Source organism: Sturnira hondurensis, unplaced genomic scaffold (assembly GCF_014824575.4).
Source record: "Sturnira hondurensis isolate 20B ecotype Veracruz unplaced genomic scaffold, ASM1482457v3 Scaffold0005279, whole genome shotgun sequence".
Classification (NCBI taxonomy): domain Eukaryota; kingdom Metazoa; phylum Chordata; class Mammalia; order Chiroptera; family Phyllostomidae; genus Sturnira; species Sturnira hondurensis.
In genome coordinates, this window is record NW_028077910.1 from 12020538 (window position 1) to 12047293 (window position 26756).

Below are 26756 nucleotides of genomic sequence, written 5' to 3' on the forward strand. Positions count from 1 at the left end.
TTAACTTTACAAAGCCTAAAATGGCAATTCCCAAAATGGCAAGATGGGAGGATACCCTCAGCCCTCAGCAGAGAGTCTTATACACAATAACTGCTCGGTGGAGGTGCACTCACCAACTGAAAACCAACCAACCAAGTAGAAAACATAACCTGGGGACTAATTACAAACCACTTTAACTATCTACCTACACTGGACTTTCTAAAATTTATATATTCTCTTGTATTTGTCATTAACAGAAAATGGTTTTCTAATGAGGTTACTTACTATATTAAATAAAGCCTTTCTGACCATTTTCTTGATTGAATGCACCAGAATATCTTACAGGTAACAAAATACCACCCAGTGAAATGTTTGGCTGGTTATCTGGCAGAGGGGAAAGGGTACTACATAATGTTAGCATTAGTGTGATAATGATAGGCTGTAGGAAATGCATCAAAAAATCTTGTTAAATTTGAAATACCTCACTTATTGTTTCTTCTTACACTAAGTAGATATTTTAACATAGTGCATTTAACCTGTCTTAGAAAACACAAGGATATAAACTGTAATTCCCTAAACAAAGACTATATCAAACTAAAGATGTGTCATTTTGCAGTGAATACTGTTAATAAAAAGAACATATTTTCTTTATATGTATGTGATCAAATAATACCATCTTCATAAATTACTTTCTTCTTTAAAAAATGAATATTTCAAAGCATATAGAAATGTCAGTTCATATCACTGGGGCAATTAAGAAAGTATTATACACACATAAAACCTAGACTGTATTTGGTATAAACCAATCCTTAAATCAAATTTGTGCTTACAAATTCTATAAGACATAGCTATTTTCATCCTTTTTAATTTTGGTATTTTATTTTCATTGCTTTTATTATAAGTGTATTGAGGACAGCTGAGAGAATAGTGAACAATTTTTACCCTTGCAGTTAAAGATCATTAATCTCCATCCAAACTTGAACAGAACCAATCATTTTGGTGAATTTTGCTGTCAGCACCATTGTGTTTGATTTGTTTTCCTTCAGCCTAAAGCTTCTAAGTGAAGATGTCTGTTCATTAAGGGGTTGGCAGGACAAACCTCTTTTAAGTTTTCTATCACACCAAGATGTGCATGTTGATGAGGCCAGAGAAAATGATACTTAATCTTTACCATACAACATATTTTGTAGGAGAGTTCACTATTTGCTGGTTTATACATCTCAGATGGAATATAGCTGATACATTCAGAAGTACAGTCATTATTTATCAATGCTCTTTAATCTCTCTCAAAAAGTTAACAGTAATACTATTGTAAGACATCACTTTGACTGTTTTGGTGACATTATAGACAAACAGTTGTTTGTCTATAATGGAAACTGCATAATAAAATTATTTTTCATTATAGTCACATCTCCTGTATCATAATAAATTGTGTAGATTCTTTTGTGGAAATAGATGAAAGACATATATGTTTTCCTTTTGTTCAAAAAAGAAAAAGTATTTTATCTAAGGCTGCGAAGACTGGCAATTCTTTCATGTAAACACGTGGGCTTATTTAAAACTTTTCATAAATCAAAACAAAACAAAAACAACTAAACTTAAGAGAAAATGAATTGTTTTAGTCACCTTCCAAGAGTTATTAGAGTTGCTTATTACTTCAGATGGGTAAGGAAGTAAACCTGAGTGACAATGATTCTTTGCTTTTCTAAAAATAGTTAAGAGAAAGCATGTTTGCCCACTTAGTGATTTTTTTTGCCTCGGTGCAAAATTCTGAATTCAATCAGTGAGTAATGGGAGTCAATATTTACTCACATTTATTGACTCCCATTACTCACTGATTTGGAATTCTAACAAATATAAATGCTTATTATCTCAAAACAAGTGAATGGTTTTCATTTCAAATACTTCTCCATAAATTCCTTTTATTATTTTTATTGTTATTCTATTATGTTTATTCCAATTTCCCCCTTTGCCCTTCTTTGTCCATCTCACCCCCAGTTCCCACAGTCAGCTTCACACCGTTGTCCCTGTCCAGGGGTCATTCGTACTTGCTCTTTGACCTACTTTCCACCCTTGTCCCCCTGTTCCTCTCCCTCTGGTCACTTTCAGGCTGTTCCATGTTTCCATGCCTGCAGTTCTATCGTGTTTATTACTTTATTTTGTTCATTAGATTCTTCTTATAGGTGAGACCATATGGTATTTGTCTTTCAACAACTGGCTTACTTCTCCAGTTTCTTCCATGCCATCACAAAAAGTAGGAGTTCATTCTTTCTTTCTGCTGCATTGTATTCCATTATATAAATGTACCACATTTTTTATCTTTCTAAACATATTCTTAATGTAATCTTCTGGCTTTTCTGTTATCTAGGCTGCTGTGCTCATCCCTCACATTCAATTTCACCGGACATAAATCGATTTCATAGAAACATGCCATACTATACTAATGCTACCAGATCTTACACGTTGTTATTTTTTTGTTTCTTAAATGATGCACTATAAAGAATAATCTAAATAGACATGTAAAGATGCAATCCATTCCCTCTTTAAATTTTCTTAAACACTCTGTCTTTTCATAAACTGGAAAGCTAAGTTACTATCTCACATGCAGTTTGGAGTTAATTCTTTTGAAGAAAACTTGACCAAATATACTGCTGAAAAAGTCTAGAACTTCTATATAGTAAAACAATAATGTCAGCTACTCTCAGAAAAAAACTAAAGTAAAAGAATATTGTTAAAAATAACAGTACACCAGCAAAGAGATCTCATGTTCATTCCCACCAGAAGATAGTCTCATGGTTCAACAACTTAGCATTATTTATGATAAAGTTTTAAGATAGCACCAATAGAAATCAGCAAATACTTTCACCACCACCATGCTCATCATCAACTCAAGGCTTTCTAAATGAATTTATTAACAATATTTTGTAAGATTCCCATATTCCTTTTCACCCCCTCAAATACTGTAAGCTGAGGCTGGTACAGTAAGTAGCTGAAACAAGAATAGGGAACAGGCAGAAAGACTGAGGTTGTTCTAAGAGTAGATACTTTCTTTATATATATATTTAATTATTGTTCAAGTACAGTTTTCTGTCTTATATTACCCACCATGTCCCTGCCACCAGTGCTCCCCACCTCCCTCCCATTTCCACCCCCCACCTTAGTTATTGTCCATGTGTCCTTTATACTTGTTCATGTGAGTCCTTCCCCTTTTCCCCAGTGATTCTCCCCCCTCTCCCCTCTGGACCCTGTCAGTTTGTTCTGTATTTCAGTGTCTTTGGTCATATTTGGCTTGCTTGTTTGTTTTGTTGTTTAGCTTCCTGTTAAAGGTGAGATCATATGGTATTTGTCTTTCACCGCCTGGCTTATTCACTCAGCATAATGCTTTCCAGGTCCATCCATGCTGTTGCAAAGAGTGGGAGCTCCTTCTTTCTTTTTGCTGCATAGAATTCCATTGTGTAAATGTACCATAATTTTTTGATCCATTCATTTACTGATGGGCATCTAGGTTGCTTCCAACTCTTGGCTATTGTAAATTGTGCTGCAATGAATACATTGGTGTACATAGGTTCTTTTGGATTGGTGTTTCAGGGTTCTTAGGATATACTCCTAGCAGTGGAATTGCTGGGTCAAAAGGCATGTTCATTTTTAGTTTTCTTATAAAATTCCATACTGTTTTCCATAGTGGTTGTACCAGTCTGCAATCCCACCAACAGTGAACTAGGGTCCCCTTTTCCTCACAACCTCTCCAACACTTGTTGTTTGTTGCTTTGTTTATGATGGTCATTCTGACTAGTATAAAGTGGTATCTCATTGTGGTTTTAATTTGCATCTCCTAAGAGTAGATACTTTCAATTCTCTAGACATTTACTTTTATGTATTATGTAAGTTTTATAGTGTTTTTTCAATATTGGGCAGGCATTCCCAATATCTGTTACTCTGTTATTCTCGGAACCAGAAGCTCTCGATGTAATTATAATTTAAAACAGTTTATTTTCTTTATATGGTTTCTCCCCACCACCCATATTCCTCTTATGTAATTTAACTTTCACTTACTTATTAACAAAATTAATGTATCTGTTATAATTTTAAATTATTTCATATGTTAACATTTATTACTAATCCCACTAAAAGGCTAATTTGGTGGTTTCAGAATTATAAGGAAGCAATTCATACTTTGAACTTCGAGGGCTATCAGTATCTAAGGCTGAACATACAAACTGATATATCACTATGCTAATTTTTGTCTGCAGACAGCATGTATGTTCATGTGCCTATGTATGTGTGTATGCCTGAGAGAGGGCATCATTTTATTACATGACCATATCAGGGATCATTTTGGAATTATCTCTTGGTAGTTTTAATTCCAAATATGTTGTGTCTATAAAGGTATAAGTATTTTTATTCTAGATGTAATGCCTTCTTTGGAAACTTCTTTGAATCTGAAGATCATCATATTTATTTCATATAGGAGAAAATTTGTTTTATGATTTCTTTGGTATGTATATTTTTTCTCCAAAATTCTTCTGAAATCCCATTGATGGAGAATTGTCAAATATAGTCCAAACTTTTCTCTTAATTATTCCAAACACTGTCCAAACATTTTTCCTTATTGTATATATATACAATTTCATTTATAATGAAATCTGGAAAAATATTTGGCTTTGTGTTCTAGGTCATTAATACAAACTTAGATGATGTTTAAGATATTTTGTTGTCCATTGTACATGTCAAGTTTAAATGCAAAATCAAATTTAAATTTCTGATATCTGTAGAATACTTTCTTATGCCAGAAACTCATAGTCTAGTTCATCGAAGTTCTTTATACTTTTTTTAAATTTGAAAGATCTTTTTCAAGTCACCTCCTACTTCTTATAATCATTGAATTTGTGTTTGGAGTTCCCATAAATCACCTCTTTCTTTAAAACAGTATTCTCTTACACACATTTTGAAGTACTGTTTCTTTGGGTTTTGTTTTTCTCTTTATACAGCTAAAGCTTTTGGTTTTCTGTCACTCAGTAAGTCTGTAAATATTCTGTTCAGTAATGAAATTTTTTTCACCCTCATACTATTATTTATGGGTTGTTTTCTTATTTTCTGTTATTTTACATACACAATTTATCAACTTGACCTATATTCCTTGTTGTTATCTTACTACTTTTATTTTTAATTTATTTGTTATTTTGTTCAGAAATTTTACATCTTCTGCATATTTGTAATTTCCTTGAAGAGTATATCACAGATAAATTTTCCAACATATTAGCATATTCCCTCAGGGAAAAATAAAACTGGTAAAAACATGTTTTATTATCTCAAGTATAGGTCTCTTGAAGACAAATTCTTTCTATTTTTATCTTTGGTAATAAATTTGTTTTACTTCATTTTTAAAATATTGATTCCAATTAGTATTTAATTTTAATTTGATAATATTTTTCTTTGTAATATTTGAAGACATCATTTTATTGCTTTTCACTATCCATTTTTATACCTGAGAAATCTACTTGTTCTCCTCTGAAGGTTATATGTCTTTTCCTCCCTTCCCATAATTTGCCTTTGCCCTCTCAAACACTGAGCTATGTTTTCTTTTGATTCCCAGGTATGTTTCTGTACTCTATATTTATTTTGCAATATACACTAAAATATGTCCTGTACCCTATTCTTCTTATTTTTTTATTCTTGTGAGTCTTTATCTACTTCCACTTTGCTTTTAATACTGGGCATTGGGAACTGAGATTTCTGCCCAAACCCTTGGATGTTTACAAGGTCACATCCATCATGTGGTGACTGAAACTTTAACTTTTACCCCATCAGCCCAGTGAATGTATAAATGTTACTCAGTATTTGGGGTGAGAAAAAGCCCCAACAAGGAGAAAAAATATTGCTAATTCGTGTTTATTTCTCTAGGCTTTTCTCCTTTCTCACATTTGGCCTAGAAAGTCCTCAATGCCTTGGCAGTTTTCAATTTATTTTTTCTGAAGGTATTTTTCAATGCATAATGTTATTTAAATCAAATTATATAAGCCTTTCATGGAACATATATCATAGTGTAATTTCCCTGTTAGTATAAAATTTAATGCTGGTGTAAGTGGGAGAGGTATAGTGAAGGATTCCTGAAATGATGGAAAGCAAAGGGAAATATTAAACCTAATATATTCAAATGAGAATTAGAATGCTACACACACACACAAAGAAAGAGAGAAGAGAGGAGCAAATATTGCAACATGTTAATTGTTGCCATGGTTAAATGTGGGTCATGGGTACATGAATGCCTATTATACCATTTTGTACTTTTCTATGCTTGAGTTATTTCAACATTTATAAAAAATAAAGAAAATTAAATATTCTTAGTTATAGAAGACCCAACTCATTAATCACTGTTTCCAAGAATTCCTACATTAGAATAAAATTATTCTCTTCCCTTGTTTCAGTCTTTCAAAATGAACTAATTAATGCATTTTATTATGTGTTGGCATTATTTGTATATGCCTCAATTACTTAGAGATATAGTAAAAAATCCATGTCACATACAAGGACAAAACCATCAGTTTATTCCCTTACAATGCTCAGAGCAGTACTTTAAACATATGAAGCAGTCCAGGCATATTTATTTACTTAAATATAATTAACATCTTCCCAGTGGAGTGTGAACAGACACAAAGATGTGCCCCTGAGATCCAGTTTCACGGAAAAGTGGTACCTGGACACAGGGTGTGAAGAACGGACAGCCACTGGCTTTCGGCTCCTTTAAAGTTATCCTCCACCGCAGAGCTCCACCTGTTCTAAAGTCATGTATTCCAGATTTGTCCATGTCTTGTGTCTGAGACAAGCAGGGGTAGAAATTACTAGCTACAGAACTTAATGAGTTGGTTGTGGTTTTGCTAGGCCTAAATCAAAGGTCTTTTTTTTTTACTCTGTGCAAGTCTGCTGACCCTTTCTTTATAAAGGCCTTGACTTCCAATAAATATCTTGTACTCTGTTATGGGCTAAATTGTATTCCTACATAATCAGTATTTTGAACAACTAAAGTCCTTTATAATAAATGTGATTATATTTGCATATAGGGTCTTTAAAAAGGCAATTAAGAATTACGTAGGCCCTAATCCAACATGACATAGGGAGAGATTAGAACACAGACATGCAGAGGAAAGACCAGACCTTGTAAAGACCCGGGAAGAAGATAGCCATCTGCATGCCAAAGAGAGAGGCCTTCAGAAGAAATTAATCCTGTTTATAGCATAATCTTGGACTTTCAGCCTCCAGAACTGTGAGGAAATAACTTCTATTTTTTTTAAACTACCCAGTACATGGTACTCTCTTACGGCAGCCCTACAAAGTTAATACATACCCTAAAATCTCTCACAATCACAATTTTTTTTTGTCCAACCTGTGATAGTTGAAACCAAAGTGGTCCTAGAAATTGGTCAGTAACATGAAATTTTAGAACTGGATCACCCTCTGTAATTGATTGGCAGGCAATAAAGTACAATGATTGATGGTAGACACAGCAAGTTTCAAACACAAGCTGGCAGTTCAATTACGGAAATGTTCACCACTGGACGAATTGGGATTGTGTAGCAATAGAAGGGACTGTTGAAGTGGGCATGTATGTTAGTTGAGATATATCAAACAAAGAGTAGTTGTCAGACTATTGCTATCAGTTGGCTATTGCTAAGTGCTGTTGGGAAACCACAAAATGTAATGAGGAACTGAGGGTAGATAACAATCAACTGAAACCCAGATATAAACACCAGATGGCCTTTTTGGTCACATATAAAGACGCTCTCATTTCCTGCAAAGGAAAAGGGTAGAACATCCAAAGACAAAACCTGGTACTTAACAGTCAAGGTTCGGACAGTTAAATGCCCGCCCAAGCCAAGTAGTGATATTAAGGTCTGGGCCCTGATTCAAAAACCTGGAATGGAGGCGTCTGGGGGACCACTCCCCAATATTGTTAATCTCTGACAAATCCCCAAATCCTAAGCCAAAGTGGCTTCTCTCCTTCCCAAGAGGGAGCACTTCTCTTGTTCTAAAAGGATAATATTGAGACTTTCACTCTCTCTCAGGCAGCAGTGCAACAGCTGGCCCCTCAGAACTTGCCACTCCCTCTCTTCAGGTTCACTAGGACTATAATCAGGAGTAAATTGCAATTTATCTCAGCTGAGAACAAGGTGGAGCTAATGATAAAATAAAGGAATTATATACCTCCCAAAAGCTGTGGAATCTAACCAGCTTGCACTGAGAGGAGCTGGGGAAGTAGTCATGTGGCAAATTATGATGGTACTAGATCAGAGGGACTGAAGCTTAGAAAATAAAGTAGGGAACCCTGGCTGGTGTAGCTCAGTGGACTGAGTGCCAGCCTCTGAAGCGCAGTCTTGGGTTTGATTCCCAGTCAGGGCACAGGCCTGGGTTGCTGACCAAGTCCACAGTACAGGGTGCACAAGAAGCCACCACACATTGATGTTTCTCTCCCTCTCTTTCTTCTTCCCTACCTCTCTCCCTAAACAAAATAAATAAAATCTTTAAAAAATTAAATTAAGGAAAATTTTCAAGCACATGCTCAGCCACTGAATTAGTAAAATCACTGTGGTAGATGGCAATGGAAGAAAAAGGCTCAAGGAAGTGGAAACACTGGAATGGATACACTGTCTACAACTGGAACACCCATCATCTAACTATGTTCAGTGGGTAACCAGTTACCAAGGGTTTAAGGACAATTATGCTAAAAGAGAAATCAGTATTACTGGATCACTGGTGGCTTTTCTTCCTAGACCAGGACTGGCAATAGAAGAAGCAGACATAAAACTTGACTTTAATAAAACCCTGCAAATTAAAACCAAGTAGCAAGATTTAGCTGAAAAGCTAGGGGTCAAAAGTCTACTACGGAATGTTAAAGTGGAATTATAGCAGTGGGATCAGAGACGGTGGCTATGCATGGATCCAAGGGTTATGACCTCCACTTAGCAAAGCGATCTGGCTTCTGCCACTGCTGAATGCCCAACCTGCCAACAACAGAGGCCAACCTGAGCTCCACAACATAATTCCATTTCTTAAACTGTCCACTTTTACTACATTGGGATTATTCCAGTCTGTTAGAGCCAATAGTTCATTCTGATAGGAATGTAAACTCATTGTGGCTATGGATTTGTCTTGTCTGTACACAGATATTCATGAAGCACCTGACAACATTAGATCTCACGAAAAAGAAATTGTGGCATACCAGGGCCATCAGTGAAGAGCAGAAAAGTTTCAGTAATGAACCAGTGACTGCAGAATCCCCTGGTCATAGCCTGTTGGACACCATCCAAACGGTCCCTGCGTCGTAGAGCATCAGATCGAATTGTGAGGGACTGAAGCAGAACAAATACAGCCCAGGCCATTTCAAGCTGATATAGGAGAACAATAAAAAAGCCACTGTGTGCAAAGCAGTTATCAAAACTTTGGCACAGTCAATATTCTTTCTCTGCCTATACTTGTTCTGCACAAGTGTTGATCACTAATAAATGTCTTATAGCTGAAAATCTGACCAGCCTCTGCTTCCAGGAAGTATAGGCAGAGTGCTTTCAGTGCTCTCATTCAGGGCATGTCCAAGATGATCCTATATAGTACAGTAAAGAAAAAAAAAATTGTCATTCAACTTAATTATCTCTCTGTAAATAAATAGATATGTTATCAGTACATGCATTACATGTATTAAGCATTTATAATATTCATACAGTTAATGAACTCTCCATATCACAATATGCGTGCTCCCATACCTCATATGTGCAAGATGGTGAAACACAATGGCAAAACAAGAGGCCTCTAGATTCAAAAAGCCCCTCTAGAATGTTGACTCTATTAACCTATTAACTTAATCGCTGTGTTTCTGTGGTTTTGGGAAAGACAAATTTTCTGTGCCTTATTTCCTCATCTGAAAAAAGCAAATTACCTAGTTAATGAAATTATAATTGAGGATTAAATTATTAGTACATAGGCTGATATCTGCCCTAAAGGAAACACTAAATAAATTATAACAATATTTCAAATTTCTTCTAAATCATGGGCTTCATGGCCCAAGAAGCTTGGGGAATACTTAAAAATAATAAAAGTAAATTATTTTCCAAATATTTTGATGTAAGAAATTAAGAAGCAGATTAAGAAAAAAAAGCTATTTCCAGATATGACATCTTATGAAGGAATAAAACTACTCTCCATTTGAAGCTGTGGCAAAGTACAATGCATAATATCTAATGTGATATCTTACTAAAGTTTCTTTTAGGTGACAGATTCCAGAACAGCACTGATGTATCTGCCTAGTTCCATTACAATATTGCTTAATATATAGGTGTCAAAAATATCAACCAAACAACTGAGTTCATTATCAATATATGAATAAATCAAGGTTAAATCCTATATTCCTATGAACATGTTGGTATTCCTATTTTTCAAACTAAATTAAGGTTTCTAAATTGTCAATGGGTCAACTAAAACACAAATATTGAGCATAACACACAGTTTGAGGGAATATACACACACACACACATATATATTAATATATTTTCCAAATGACTGAAATAAAAGGAGTATGAGGTATCTAAATAAGAAAATTTGAGATTGCTTCTTTCTAAGACTTTGTTAGTTCACACCAACAATGTATACATACATGCACACAAATAAAAATATACTGTTTCATTATTAACACATTTAATATATGTATGTTGGAAGTAAGTTTAAATGTCTAATTCATAAATTGTCCTATTTACTGTATGATATGTGTGAATTAACACAGATACCATAGGTTTAAAATCTTCGGTATTCTCAATTCTTTGTATAAGAAACAGATCAAAAGTATATTTCAACCTCAAATGATTTTTAAAATGTTATATTTTTATATTTATAATATTTGTTGGTTTTATTTTCCTTCTTATGTCAACTTTATCACTGTTTAATTTAAATGTTACTGCAAAAAGCACTGTTGAGAATGAGAGAAAATGTTTCCCGTAACAACATATGATCACGTACATGGCTTTTTCAGAGGAATGAAGTAAATATGTGAGTCATGCTTCAAATGACCTTAAAAGAACATCATGGCCATTTAACAACTCATTTGCAGTCACAAGATGGAACCTCAATGCCAAGTAAAGTGAAATAAATGTTTTAATGAAGCCATTTCTGTTTCTTCTTTCTTTGCTCATATGGCTGAGTATTAATTTGATTTATTAAAATTAATTTTGGAGGGTACTTATAGCCATATTAAAATCATAGACAGCTAGGATCAGTAATGTCTATGTAAAATGACCACTGAAAATGTAGTAGCTGCTATTCACATTTTCATATTCTACCTAGTGTACAGCAGTGATTTTTTTCACTACACCATTTTATGTCAGTGAGTTCAATTTAGTAAATTTCTTTGGTTGAACACTTTCCATGTACTTTTGAAAATGAGTCATTGAGACAAGCAAAAGGAGAGCCCATGATAGGTTGGTCCTCACAAAATTCTTCCTAGTTAGAAACTATGTCTTAATTTATTGAAACAAATATAAAAGTATATAGAACTTCTCCGAGGAACACTTCAAATTAAACAATATAGAATGTTTGATAACAAATAAATTAAAGTCATTTAAAAACAATGCAATAAAACATCTAAATATGAACCTCCCCTTATATAGGAAAAATATCGAGTGGTATCATTAGATTTTGATGAATACAAGATAAAAGGTAACCAATTGGTTAAATTATGTTGTAAATGTAGTAAACCAATCAAATAAACTAATATTCTCCATTTGGAAAATATATATAGTTAATATATTGCTTTGATATTGTAGGTTTTGTGTAAATATTAGCTGAACACAGTCATTACTAATTTGAAAAGAGACCACTGGTTAGTGGTAACCAGTGTTCTCTGAATAAACTATACACATACAAAGATTAGCATGATAACTTTATGTGACAACTTACCTGAAATAAGGGATACCCCAGTAGTTGGTAAACATTATATCTGGGTGTTTCTTTAAAGGTACTTCTGAAAGAGATTAACATTTGAATTAGTAAATACTAACAAATTTATTATCTCTCAGGCTGAGTAAAAAAAGTCATCCTCACCAATGTGGAGGGCCATTGTCCAATGCACTGAAGGAGTGACTGAAACAGAGAGGCCGATAAAGGGTGAATTTGCTCTCTGTTGAATCAAGTCCATCCTTTCTTGCTCGCAGACTTCAGCATACCCAATTCTCAGGTATTTGTACTCAGATTCCAGCTTACACCATTGGCTCCCTGCTTCTCAGGCCTCCAGGCTTGTACTACACATTCAAACCTGGCCCCAGTTTGGAGCTGGTACATCATGGATCTTTTGAGTTTCCATAACCACATAAGCCAATCCTTAATAATCAACCTCTTGCTATATATCTATATCAATATCTGTATCTATATCTATACAAATCCATACCTTTTTTGTTCTATTTATCTGAAGAACCCTGATTAATAGTCAGCATTTTCTTCTGCTCATAGAAACCTCAGACTAGAGGCTAGTCATTTAATATTAATACACATTGTACATAATAAACATACAACTGACTATCTGAATAAATATTTTAAAATACATTTGTTTGCTATTTTAAGAATAGATTTTATAAATAATTATTTCCATTTTTTAAATATTTGCCTTGAGTCAGATACCAGATACTAAATTTGTTAGTATTTTATTAATATACTATTATTATTATTATTATTATTATTATATGCTGACATTTACTTCAAATTACAAATGAAATGGCAAGGTGTTTTAGTAGTTAGTGTTCTTTTCTAGATCGATGGGTATATTTAGACTAGTTTTGAAAAATATCAATTGATAAAACCCACACTGTACTACTCTGCTTCATTTCATTAAAAAGCTATGTAAATTCTTATAGTCTTTTGTGTAAAATTTTTTATTGCTCAAAAATTACTTTGTAGCCTGGCTGGCGTAGCTCAGTGGATTGAGTGCAGGCCTGCGAACCAGATGATCGCAGTTCGATTCCCAGTCAGGGCACATGCCTGGGTTGCAGGCTGGTTCCCTGCAGGCTAACTACCAGCAGGGGATGCACAAAAGGCAACCATACATTGATGTTTCTCTCCCTCTCTCCTTCCCCTCTAACAATAAATAAATAAATAAAATCTAAAAAAAAAAATTACTTTGTAAAACTCTTTGTTTCTTTTTTAAAGAATAAACACTTTATAAATTGCATTTATAGATACATGTCAGAGTTAGGGCTGTCCCAATTCTGATAGTATTTCTGGTCTTACTGTTCAGAGTGAGGAAATGACTTGTATTCATCTCTAAATTTACTTCTAGATAATTTGAGCATCAATGCCATGTTAATAATTAGGTTAACATACCACGTAATTTGAAAATATACCTTCCATGCTTTATAATTTTCAAATTCATTTATTTACTAAATAAGTATCTAGTGACATCATCCTACTGATGATAATAATTAGGTAAATACTTTGTATGTGTATAGTTTATGTGGTGAAAAGTTTTACAGCATGCTAGAAGGCAGATGAGGTATAGATTTCCATATTAAATATAGTGGTCATGGGAAAACCCATAGAAAAGGCAATATCTAGGCAAAGAATATAAAAAGATGGAATAATGCTAGTAAATTCTCAAGAAAAGAATATTTTAGACGGAGATAACTGGGTTGGAAAACAGACCCTAAGGTAGATATGTGCCTGCCTGCACAGTATGTTTGAAGAAAAAAAAAGAAGAAAAAAGTCCATGCAATGAGAACAGAATCAATAGAGAGGGGGAGAGTGAAGGCAAAGGAGATCAGAAAGGCAATGAGGTCAAATCGTGAGACCCATTAGGAGCAGAATGATGGAACATCCCACTTGCCTAGGCCAGTTTATTTTTTAATCTAATGTTCTGTTATAATTACTGTAACTCCTTTCACTCTCTAATCTGATTTGCATCATAAATTATACAGTTACTCTATGTATGGATACTGTAGATAACTTGGCATTTATACTGAATGTAAGAGCAGCCATGCAGGGTTTTCAGTAGAAGAGTGATGTAATCTGATTTATGTACTAAAATGTTCATTTTGGTAGCTGTATATTTGAGGTCTAAATTCTCTGGGGTTAGGGAGAACTCACAGAAAGCGAGAATGTAAATTCAGGTGAGAGGTGATGGTAGCTCAGGCTACAGTGGTAGAAGCAGCGATGGAAAGAAGTACTTAGAATTTAAAGTAGAAGCTGGTATGGTTGTACAGTTTAAGAAACTTAAAGGAAGAATGTTCCATAAATTCAAATAGTAGAGGCTGCAGAAAGATAAAATTTATATGCATGGACATGTTTTAAGAATTTTAAGAGAGAACAAGTTGGTGGAAAATGTATGTTTTAAGTATGAGATTTTAAGGGTGGAAACATACGAATTACAAAGTTGACAGTTAGACAACTCTCAAGACACAAGTGGTATTTCAGCCACCTGGATGGATGAGACCACCAAGGACTAGGCCTTGGGCCTGTTCAATTTTAAAAGTAAATAAGGGAGAGAGAGAGCAACAGAGATCAAGGAACACTGCCAGTGCAGTGGAAGGGGAATATATAAGAGAATATTATCCTGAAAGGTGAAAAACTGTATGTCAAGTAGAAAAGAGCTATATCAATTGTTTCTAATAAATCAAATAAAACCAGAATGCAGACAGATGACTTAATTTAGGAAACTGTGTATTTTCAGTGACATTGAAGAAATCAGATTTATTGGAAATCAAGAAGAGGCTGATTGGAACGGAATTGAGGAAATGAGGGGAGAGAAACTGGAGACTTCAAATCCAGCACCAGAAAAATAAAACAGAGTAATTAAAAAAAAAAAAACCTCTCAATAGTAATCCATCAAGAACGAGGTTGTGTGGAATGGTCCAAACCATTTGTTTACTTACTTGGTCCTCTTCTCATTGACACAAGGTGTAAGGTGTGTAACATTAAGAGAGACAGTAACCTCTACGCTTAAATTTACAGTAAGATGTGTGCACCATTATTACCCCACTCAGGGTGCTGATAGTAGCGTTTGATAGGATGAGGCAGTGTTCACTAGCCTTTATCAAGGGAGGTTCTCTATGGAAAACACGTACAACATAATAAATTCTTACATGCAATCGTTTCTGTTTTAATCGTTACTATTGCTGCTGCTACTGCTAATACTGCAACTATGGTGCTACACTCTCTTGGACTGCGATTCAGTTTTCACTTCACAAAGGAGGGGTAGGTGGAATTCTGACCCCTTTTTCTCCTCATCTTTTTATATCTCTCTCATTCTTTTCCCATCGCCATCCTGCCGATAGCTCTTTCTCTGACACCAAAAACAGACATACAAAGCAAATAAACTTCTGTCTTGATCTTCGGAAGGCACCGAGTATTCTTCCATTCTTCTTCAAAATATATTCTTAATAGAGCACTAACTTGATTAATACTATTTCTTGTATCTCATGGCACAACTCCCTGTCCGAGTGAGACTGAAACAGAAAGATAAATGTGAAAGAGGCAGATGTGTGATCTATGTCTCTAATGGTGCATGCTTGGCTGGCTCGAGATATTTTCACATGCTGCGTGCGCCTGCTGACGATGTCCCTGTCTCTTTTCTTCACTAATCATAGCTATGTCACTGCAGCTTCCATACGTGAGTACTTCCAAACTAGAAGACAACATTGCCCTAGCCCATGTAAATATTTCAGTTTTATAAAACATTCTTACGGCCTGTATTCTTTTAAAAATGTGGTAGTGGTCAGTGTGGGGAAGAGAAACATTCAAATATTTTATACCAAGTGTTCATCCCCCCATTTTTTTTATGTTTAGGCCCAACATAAGGTGTGACGATATTCCTATCAGTCAATGTCAGAATGTCCAAAACCACAGAGAGTGGCAATAATACTTTGTTTGAGCCTAACTGGGGATGTATGCCCCGGAGCAAGATCTCAAATGCTCCAAAGGTTAACAGATTTGCAGTTGTTTAGTGTGCTTGAAATGAAAGAGGGAACGTAAAGAAGATTACAGGGAAGTGGAGATAACCCAAGGCAGGAACTGGATTACAGGATAGTTAACAAGACGGTGCTTTTAGGGGGCGATTATAGATTACTTCGAAGAGATGTTAACCTAGCTGAGTGGAAAGTCGTGCCTAAGAGGAAAGTAAGCCTTTTGCTAAGAAGTTGTATGCCTGGGGAGTCACTGTCTGCCGTAATCTGGCCAGTTCAGAGTTTATGATCAGATCGCTCTGTGAGGCGGCTTTTCATGGAGCCCATTTTTTGTCCGTACAACTTTGGTAAATATAGTTCTTCTTCACAAATTACAAATCTCCCTATTTCATGTAATTTACATAAATTACTAATCAGTATTACTATTAGTTACCATCACCTTTGATAATTCAAAGATGATCGTTCATCTTTGAACTGTATGGAATTCCTAGATTGTAAATTGTTTTGTTTTTACCTCGATATTCTGAGTAATAACACACTGTTTGCCGTATATTTAGCCTTCATATCTTTAACTCAATGGAATCAATTTCTGTTTCATCAAAACCTGAAAAAGCACCTAGTAAACAAAGCTGGACTAACCTGAGCAATGAATAAATAATGTTGTATTGGGTTATAACTGAAAATAGAAAAATCCATATTCATGAGTCCATACTAATATAAATAAATGATTAAATAAATAAACTGTGAAAAAGTGGCAAATCTTTGTTTTAGAAGAAGTGCATTAATATACAGTGATGGGGATCAGTAGCCTTACAGTTATGAGTACACAAAATAGACTTTACTCTTGTATTATTATTTAATTACTTTTTCATGCAAACAACTATAAATTGACTTTTGCTCACCTTTGTATGAATATATACCCTTTTCAGAAGGTGGGGCTTAAATTAATATAAACTGCATAAATGAAACTCACAAAGTTTTCACAAGATTAATCTACTTGACCTTGAGAATGTGATGAATTCACCCAAGGCCAAGACTGATGGCAACTTTGTGGCTTGGCTTCTTTGTTCTGAGAAGCTAATTAAAGTTTAATCTGGAGATTCCTGCAAAGAATATTTAAGAAAGACAGTATCATCAAATACTATTCTTATTTTGTTTATGCTAATAATCAGGTGAAACTGAAGCTGAATTTAATGCATCAAATAAATTGGCCCTAATTTGGTTTTTTGATAAAAATGAGGGTGACTTTAAGAAGAAAAATTGTGTTTCAATAACATCCATAACACACAGTTATAGACATTACACTCTAATTCAGTTAATTGTCTTCAAAATTTTATTTGTCACCCCACAAAGTGAACTGAATCCTGAATTTCTTTTCAGTTTGCTTAAATATTTGGCTAAAATTCTCCAAACTAAGGTTTGTTTTTCTCCCAACCTTTGACTTGGAATCACTGAGAACCATTTTTTTTCTCTGCTTTGCACTTGCAAATTACAGCTAGAAAATTTTATATCATCTTAAGAAATTATCACAACAGCTCATACCTAAACAATCTTAGTTACTGATGCTAACTAACCAAGCAAAATTTGCATTACTAGAAATATTCAAACAGCAGATTAGGAGGATTTATCACATTACCACTGCTTGCTTTCATTTCAGCAAAAGAAACTTTGAGCTTTACATTTAAAATCTTGACTGACAATCTTACAGACTCAGAAACTGGTTTATAATTTGCTCTGATTATCAACCTTTGTTTTTTCCTCCTGTTTTCATAGACCTACACCTTATAAAATACCTAATTGGCACAATATAGGTCTCACTTGGGGAAGCCCATCTACATCACTGCATCCTGAAATGAGACTTAACAATTTCATTGAACTGACTTATTTTTAGGACTGCATAATTGAGTCAATGAAGTGTGCAGTAATCTACCTACTCTGTTTCCAGATAAAATAATTCCATATCAAGATGATGATGCTTCAGGGATTCCAGGCTCCTCCTACTTCAGAAGAATCAGCTAGCAGCCTCTTTGTTCCACTCTCCAATCCTATCCCATTGTCTCCAATATCAGTCAGGGAGAGGCTTTCATACTCTATATATGCAGGGACAATGGGCCTTGTCAGCAGGAAGCAGTTATTGAAGCCGTCCATCCTCCCCCATCATCCCTGAAAGACTTCAAGGATGGAAGTCTGAGGGGGTAATGAGATGGGCTAGTAAACCAGGACAAGTGGAGGAGGGGAAATGAGATATATCATTAAAAGGCAAAGTAGTTTATAGCCATCAAGCAAATCACAAAATCCTACCTTCCCTAGCCCAGAACACTTAAGAGTACAAGGTTTAAACTCCTCCTCCCCAACCAGAAGGTAAATAGCTTTAATCACCCTACTCAGGGAGATAGATAACAGAAATCCAATTGATGCCATTGGTGCCAACCACACTCAGGGCTGATGAAGTCGGGGGACTAACCCTCATTTTGGTGAATCTGGTTACGATGGTGAATATTCTACTGAGATCCTCTCTAGGACCTCCTCTACACTTCCGGCCTCTACAACCCTCAAGCAGAAGGACCCAGGGAGCACTCTCCCTCTAGGGAGTGTGACTGCAACTTCCCCTCTCCCCAGTCCCCACTTTCCCCAGTCTGTTACCTTTGCCTTTCTCATAGGCTCCAAGGGTCCTTTTTCTGCCCTTGTAACTAGTTTCCTGAGCCTACACAGCCCAGCTGGCTCACTTCTCTATGACCGTAACTTTCTAAATAAAATTTCCCTTATAATTTTTTAAAAAAGGAAATCCACTGGACTAAAAAGGAAAGAAACAGTTTGAAGTGAAGAGTGGCCACAAAGCTACTAACTGTCCATGAGCATGACCCAGATGGAGAAAACCAGCCAGACCTCCACAGCACTCTCCCAACACCTGCCCTTTTATTTGGGTGTCCAGAGGGTGTACCACTTTTCATCTTATTTCATGGTTTTGTAGATCAATAGGAACCACACCTAAAAACCAACCTCTTTACCTATATCAACTGATATACATGAAAATATTCTAGATTTGAGTATGATGGCTAATGAGAAAAATGCTGTGTCTTATAGGAAAGATAAATATTTTGCATGTGAAAGTTGTGTAAATAATTATGACTAGTGGGTATAAAGTTACAGATTAAAGACACTTATAAATTCCTTGTCATTTCCCTCACAGAAATGTGTGGTCTACTTTGCTACCCATTTGAATCTGAACTGTGCGATTAGATCTGTGACTATTCAGTAAGTACACTTCAGTGGCAGTGACTGTAATACTTCAGCTGAATAGGAAGACTGTTAAGTTCTGTGACTTTTCTCCTTAATTCTAGCCTTCCACACAGTGGAAAAAAACTCCACATAACCATGTGAAAAAGAATTTATGCCCCAGGTGATAGGTTCCAGCTGAACTTCCAGCCAAACTTCCAGCCAACAACCAGCTAGGTTACAATACAACTAGCCCCAGGGAAGTAGCTACACACAGAATAGAGATGAGCTATTCCCACTGAGCACTACTAAAAAAAGATATTAAAAAGATCAAAAGGACTTCCTGTTGGGAGCTGCTCTGTCTGGTTTCAGGAGCTGTAACCCCCACATACGTAAGGCTGAGTGAGCGTATTACTTGCTAGTAATCCATATTAATATGAAAAGACTGCCAGTAAAGTAATCACAATTTCTTCTCCGGTCAGGAGAGTCCTACCTTTCATCTGTTGTTCTTTGAGAAATATGAATAAAGCTTCTTTTCATTATCAAAATTCTGGTTTGGAAGATGTTGGGAGATACCTTGCCTGGTTTCAGGAGCTGTAACCCCACCACGGCTAAGGCTGAGTGAGCAACCTTAAGACCATAAGCCACTAAGGAGACAAAGCTTATCATACTGGCAGGAGTGCCGCTTCTGCTCCTTTTGTCATAACTGGCCCCCAGTGCTTGATCAGTTAGCCAATGGTGGGTAAGATTCCCCAAGAGGGGGACAACCTAAGACAGGCATGATCATGGGGAGGCCCCAGGGAAGGACTTGTGGGGTAATAGAGAAAGGGAATGATGGACCCTCACCCCTTGGCTTTAACAAAGCCTGAATCCTCAGTCTGTCTGCAAGAAGTCTCCTAAATTCCTTCACTATCTTGCCTTCTCTGACATTTTTTTTTTGCAGAACAAAACATCTGTTTTATTGGGGTCCATATAAAGAAAAGTAATGTTAAAGTGAGTCCCATTGAAAAATGGATGGAAGTGACTAAGTCTTTAGAATGTATCTACTATCAGTGCTAAAGAACTTAGCAGCAGCACCTCTGGTGAAAATGTGAGTTACAGATGTGCAGTATTTCTGTTTATTTATTTATTTTTGTAGGTAAAGGACTCCAAAACAGCTGAGAGGGAATGGACTCTGAAAAAAGTCAAGAGAGAATGGCTTCTAAATTTGACACAATAGAAGAATTTCTCACTCCCAGCCAGAAAATCAGGGCCAAGTCTCATTGCCTTATCCCCTGTGTGACTTTAAGCTATTTACACAAACTGTTATAAACCTGCTTTCTCTAGTGCAAAACAGCAATAGCAATTAATAACCTCTGTGATACAAACATCTTCAAGTGACCAACTGAGAATATATTTTGTCAAGCACAAATATTACATAAATTGAAGCTGTTACTGAAATAGTGCATTTTCCTCAAGGAAAACATCTTTGTAACCTACATTGGGGTAAGTTGCTCTACCTTATATATTCTCATAACATATGACGCTCCATTCTATCTTAGATGCGTTATTATAATATGCTGTGATAACAGTTCTCTGAACTTAAAAACCATGAGCTAATATGAGAGGAGAGAGTACATTTGATTTCTCCAATCCTTAAAATAGTGCATGCCAATTATTAGGCACTCTATTAATTCATGGTCATATTATTAGGTGACCAAGTACAATCAATTTAGATTAAAATGTGAATACATTTATTTATACAGAATATACATCATCAAAAATGTTGGACAAAATATAAACACAGAAAAAACCCAGATTATTTCATCATTCCTCCATTCCACTCAAAATCAGTCCCCCATGACACATAATTATAAAATTACATAATCCATGAGAACCATGGCTTGTCATTACATAGAACAAGAGGAATTAGAAAATAATCTAAAAACAGATGTGGGCAGAGAATTTGGAAATAAAGGATTCTGAAAATTTTCAAATATCACATTTTGGCAAGTGAAGGAAAAGTTGAAAAGAAAAAGAAAAGGTGGTAGCACATAGAAGAAAAATACAAAAACTTCAACTTGATTCAAAAACAGGAAAACTGATTATTTTATTACCTTTTTTCAGTGAGTAAAAGAATGTATTCATTCTATTCCAATGATTCCATACTTCACTAATCTGATGAAGGAAATGGACATACAAGTCCAGGAAGTGCAGAGAGTCTAAAACAAGATGGACCCAAAGAGGCCTGCTCCAAGACACATCATAATTAAAATGCCAAGGTTAAGTACAAAGAGAGAATCTTAAAAGCAGCAGGAGAAAAGCAGTCCATTACCTACAGTGGAGCTCCCATAACACTGTCAGCTGATTTATCAAAAGAAACTTTGCAGGCTAAAAGGAGTTGTCAAGAAATATTCAAAGTGATGAAAAATAAAGGGCTACAACCAAGATTATTCTACACAGCGAAGCTAACATTTATAATCAAAGGAAAGATAAAGAGCTGCCCATACAAGAAAAAGTTGGAGCTCCATACAAGAAGGAGTTCATCACCACTCAACCAGTATTATATGAAATGTTAAAGGGTCCTCTTTAAGAAGAAGATCAAAATTATGAGCAATAAAACAGCACTATATGCATATCTATTAACAATTGAATATAAAAACTAAATAAAGAAACAAGCAGAACAGAAACAGAATCATAGATTCAGAGAACATTTTGATGGGATGGAGTTTGGTGGAATGCATGGAGAAGGTGAAGGGATTAAGAAGTACAAATTGGTAGTTATAGAAAAAACATGAGGATATAATGTACAGCATAGGGAATAGAATAGCCAAAGAACATGTATGCATCACCCATGAACATGGTCAATGGTGAGGGACTTGCTGAGGGAGTAGAAGGGAGGGCTGGGTGGAGGGGACAGTGGGGAAAAATTGGGACAACTAAAATAGCATAAACAACAATAAATAAACTTGTTTTAAAACTTAGTATTTAGAGTAATATGTATATAGCAATAAATAGTCAAAATGCTAGCTCTCACCTCTTTCTTATGACAGTGTCAGCAAACTTAATATAGGGTAGAGTAAATTAGATGAAAAAATGTATCTTTTTAGCAGTTTTAAAATTAAATGAGTGACTGAAGTGATTTGGGTGTTTGCTATATCTGCAATATATTTCCATCTTTCTGAAATTGGGAATTTTTAAAAAACATCTTACTTTCATTAATTTCATTTTTATTTTACTGTGACAATCTTCTAAATTTACTTGATAGTGAAATTTAATGATATTTGTACACTATATCCATATTTGTTAATACAAAGAAAATTTGATTAACTAATTTCTACCTAATTATTAGATTGTTGTGACAAAAATTATCTATTTTTTTTTAAGATTTTATTTATCTTTAGAGGGGAAAGGAGAGGGGGAGAGAAACATCGATGTATGGTTGCCTTTGGTGTGTCCCCTGCTGGGAGTTGGCCTGCAGGGAATCTGCCTGCAACCCAGGCATGTGCCCTGACTGGGAACCGAACCACGATCCTCTGGTTCGTAGGGCTGTGCTCAATCCACTGAGCTACACCAGCCAGGGCCCTTTTTTTTTTTTTTTTTTTTTTTAATTATCTTGAAATAAGGTCTTAAATAATAAAGTTTAGTATTTCCATCATTATTGCTACTTGAACTTCATGGTATTTTCTGACAATTTACATACTAGTGTTTATCTGCCATTAATTTACTCTCATTATAATTTAATAAATTATTTATATATAGTATAAATACTATACTATATATAAATTATTTATATATAGTATTGTATTATTTATATATAGTATGCCATCTAGTGACAAAAATTAAATATAAAGCATAGTCATTTAAGTCATTTTGAAGGAAAACTATATGATAATGTGTCCTTGCTTTATCTAGTATTAAAAAAGCTATATATTTATATTTTCTTTGAAAAATTATTTTTAAGTCTGAAAACCATTTAAATGTCATCACTTTTTATACACTCTATGTCATAAATACTCAATATAACTGGTTTTGTTAAAATTCAATTTCACTCTAAGGGAAATGAGCTGGTTTAATATGCTATATAAAATAATTATATTTTTGGATTCTAATCTAGATAAATGTATTATTTATATTTGATATTCTCTTTATCTTATATAATAGAGAATATTAGCTTATTTGTTTAGCAATTGACAGAAATGGCTAACACTTCGTATCTCTACCAAGTTCCATACACTCACAAAACAGTGGTTTTTTTCTCCAACTAAGTGTAACCTTATTATTAAAACACACAAACACATTATATTCCAAATATAAAACATTGTCTCTATAGATCTCATAACTGTCTATCTGGGTATTAAGATTCAGGTATTAAGATTCAGAAAGAACATGTGGCAAGTTTCTGATAATGAAGGGCAGAGATAGTAGTTAAACAGAGATCTTCTCATGCAAGAATCAAAAGTGAAAATCTACTGTGGTGATACAACTTTAATATACAACATATTCTAATATTCGACAAAGTTCGTAGCTGGGTTTCTCCCCCCTTGTAATACTAAGCTTCTCATTTATTTTTCTAATCTTGACCATCTTTCAGATACAAATACAAAACATGGACACCCCATACCTATTTCTTCCTCAACTTACTCCTTGGCAAGAAATTTATGAAATTAAATAATTTAGAGCAAAATCTGTAAAACATTTTTTTAAGTACTTTGAAATTCTAATCAAAACTTTGCAAAATTTCTCCAAAAGTAATCATTCTTCTAAAGCCCATGAAAGTGATCGTTAGGGATATTGTGTGAGGGAAACTTGACCTTAATATTATTTTCATTTACTTACTACTAACAAGCTTTTAGAAATTTTCCTCACCTTTGTCTTAGCATATTTGACACATTTTCCTTTCAATGCAACCTTCTCCCTTAAAAAATAAACAAATGAAAAATATGTAGCAGCTAAGAAGTCTGCTCTGTCTATATATTTATGTACAGAAGTAAATATCTTAATACACACACATAAATATATATGTATGAATGTGAATATATACATATGTATACATGTTTATATAGAGAGAGAAAGAGAGAGAGGGAGAACCCCTTTCATATATTTTTTTTAAATTTTATTTATTTATCTTTAGAGGGGAAGGGAAGGAGAGAAGGAGAGAAATATCAATGTATGGTTGCCCCTCTTGACTCCCCTGCTGGGAATTGGCCTGCAACCCAGTCATGTGCCCTGACTGTGAATTGAACCAGAAACCCTTTGGTTTTCAGGCCAGCATTCAGTCCACTGAGCCACACCAACCAGGGCCCAAACATAGATTTTAACCTAAGGGAATTACAACCAGACAGTAAAATGATAGAAGGAAATATCATCTGTACTGGTCCCAAGGATTCTTAAATCACTGATATAAAATCAATAATCCAGATACATCTTAATCTGATGTGCAAAGATTTCATACCTGGAAGTAAAAATGTTTTACACATCTTTAGACACTTAGTATCTAAAATTTAGGAAAGAGACATTCTGCACAATGCTCTTTTCTAACTCAGTGGTCTCCAGTCAAGGGAAGAAGGGAAATTAGTGAAATTTGGCAAGAGGGGTTAGCTGGCACTATTGAATATCCTTCAGTCTCCTTAAATCTCCACACTTTCTTCAGAGTCAATAGAAGTAACCAAACTGAGAGCCAAGAAGACCTCTATGAATGTGCTCTAGTTAGAAAGGTGAAAATCATTTGAAATGATGGTTGAAGACAACTCAGAAAAGAATCCACATAAAGAATGTGTACAGTGAAGGCAGGATCCATTTCATTCTTTTACTGTAGATACAACACCACTTGCTGATATCACTATCCTTTCTCCATTGCATATTCTTAACACCCTTGTGGGTTCTCTATTCTGTTCCTTTGGTCTATTTGTCTATCTTCATGCCAAAACTGTGCTGTTGTAATAAGTGTTGACAAGGATGTGGAAAAACTGTAACACTTTTACACTCTTAGTGAAAATAGAAAATGGTACAGCTACTATGGAAAACATGGTGGTTTCTGAAAAATTAAAAATAGAACTACCATGTAACCCTGAAATCCAACCTCTGGGTATATAGCTAAAAGAACTAAAATTAGGATTGCAAAGAGTTAACTAAACTTGTATGTTCACTGTAGCATTATTCATAATAACCAAGATACAGAAATAACATAAATAAATGCCCATCAATGGATGAATAGAATAAGAAAATATGGCATATTTAAACAGTAAGAGTATTGTTCAACTTTTAAAAAGAAGATTCAATCATATGTATAAAATGAATAAATATGGAAGATATTATGCAAAGTGAATAAGCCAATCACAGAACACTCAGAGATAAGAGCCAAAAAAGGAATGGTAAGTGATCAAAAATTATTACTAATAAAGAATACATCGCTTCTCGGCCTTTTGGCTAAGATCAAGTGTAATAAAGAATACCATTGCGAATTAATATAAAATAAATGAGATCTAAGAAAATCAAGACACAAATATCAGATGCATCTATTAACTGAATGGCCATTGATAGGAATGGAACAAACCCATCTCAGAACAATCCAATCCAAAAGAACCATAGAGGACATTGTAAGGACAAATTTTACATCATTTCTCTTATATGAGGTATCTACATTAGTCAAACTGATAGAGTCAGAGAGTAGAATGTAGTTGCCAGAGGGTGGTGGGAAAGGGAAATGGGAAGAGGTATAAAGTTTTCATCATGAAAGATAAGGAAGGTTTAGAGATCTGCTCTATGACACTGTAATTAACAATACTGTACTGTGCACAAAATTCATTAGTGGGTAGATTTTATGTGAATTGTTCTTGCAACAATAAAAATTACACTATTTTGTACTAGCTAAATTGCAATAAGGGCCTAAATTAATGTCCAAAGTTCCAATACATTTTCTTCCAGTAAGATGCTCAGAAGTTTATGTAAAAATTTGTAAGGGTACTCTTCAACAATTTCTAAATTAGGACATTTATGAATTAATGATAACTCATTTGTAAATTTTTCAATGTATCATTCTAAAGTGTATTATTCTCATGTTATTTATTATAGGAAAAGAGTTTATATGCCAATGATTGTTTAAGTACTTTATATACATTTAATAGGGACTGTTATGAAATATAGATACTATTATAATATAAATTTCAGAAATGAAGTTATTGATACACTGAGAGATTCAGCAATGTTTCCAAGGTTATATAGCTAATATATAGAAGATCCACACATAGAAGATGTGTATGGCTTTAAACTGCATATTATTTAAAACTACGCTATATTGGCTCTGCCACTGTATTTTGATATATAACTCTTATTCTTGCTTCCTCAACAGCTAGTCATACTCTTCATAACAATCCACACTTTCAAGTTATGCTTCTCCAGAAGTTAACTGCAACCTGCAGCTCAAGCTAAACAGAAACTATGAAAGCTCATCCCCAGACACTTGTTTTTCTTTTAGGTGTGGACATATGACAAAAGAGGAAAAAACTGAGACATGAGAAGGTATTTTGTAGAAACCTCTGAAAAAACACTTCATCATTTTATAAAGTTTTCAAAAACAAACTTATTTAGTCTCCTTTAGTAAGATTTCCAGATTTAGCAAATAAAATAAAGGATGAATTAAATTTGAATTTTAGATGA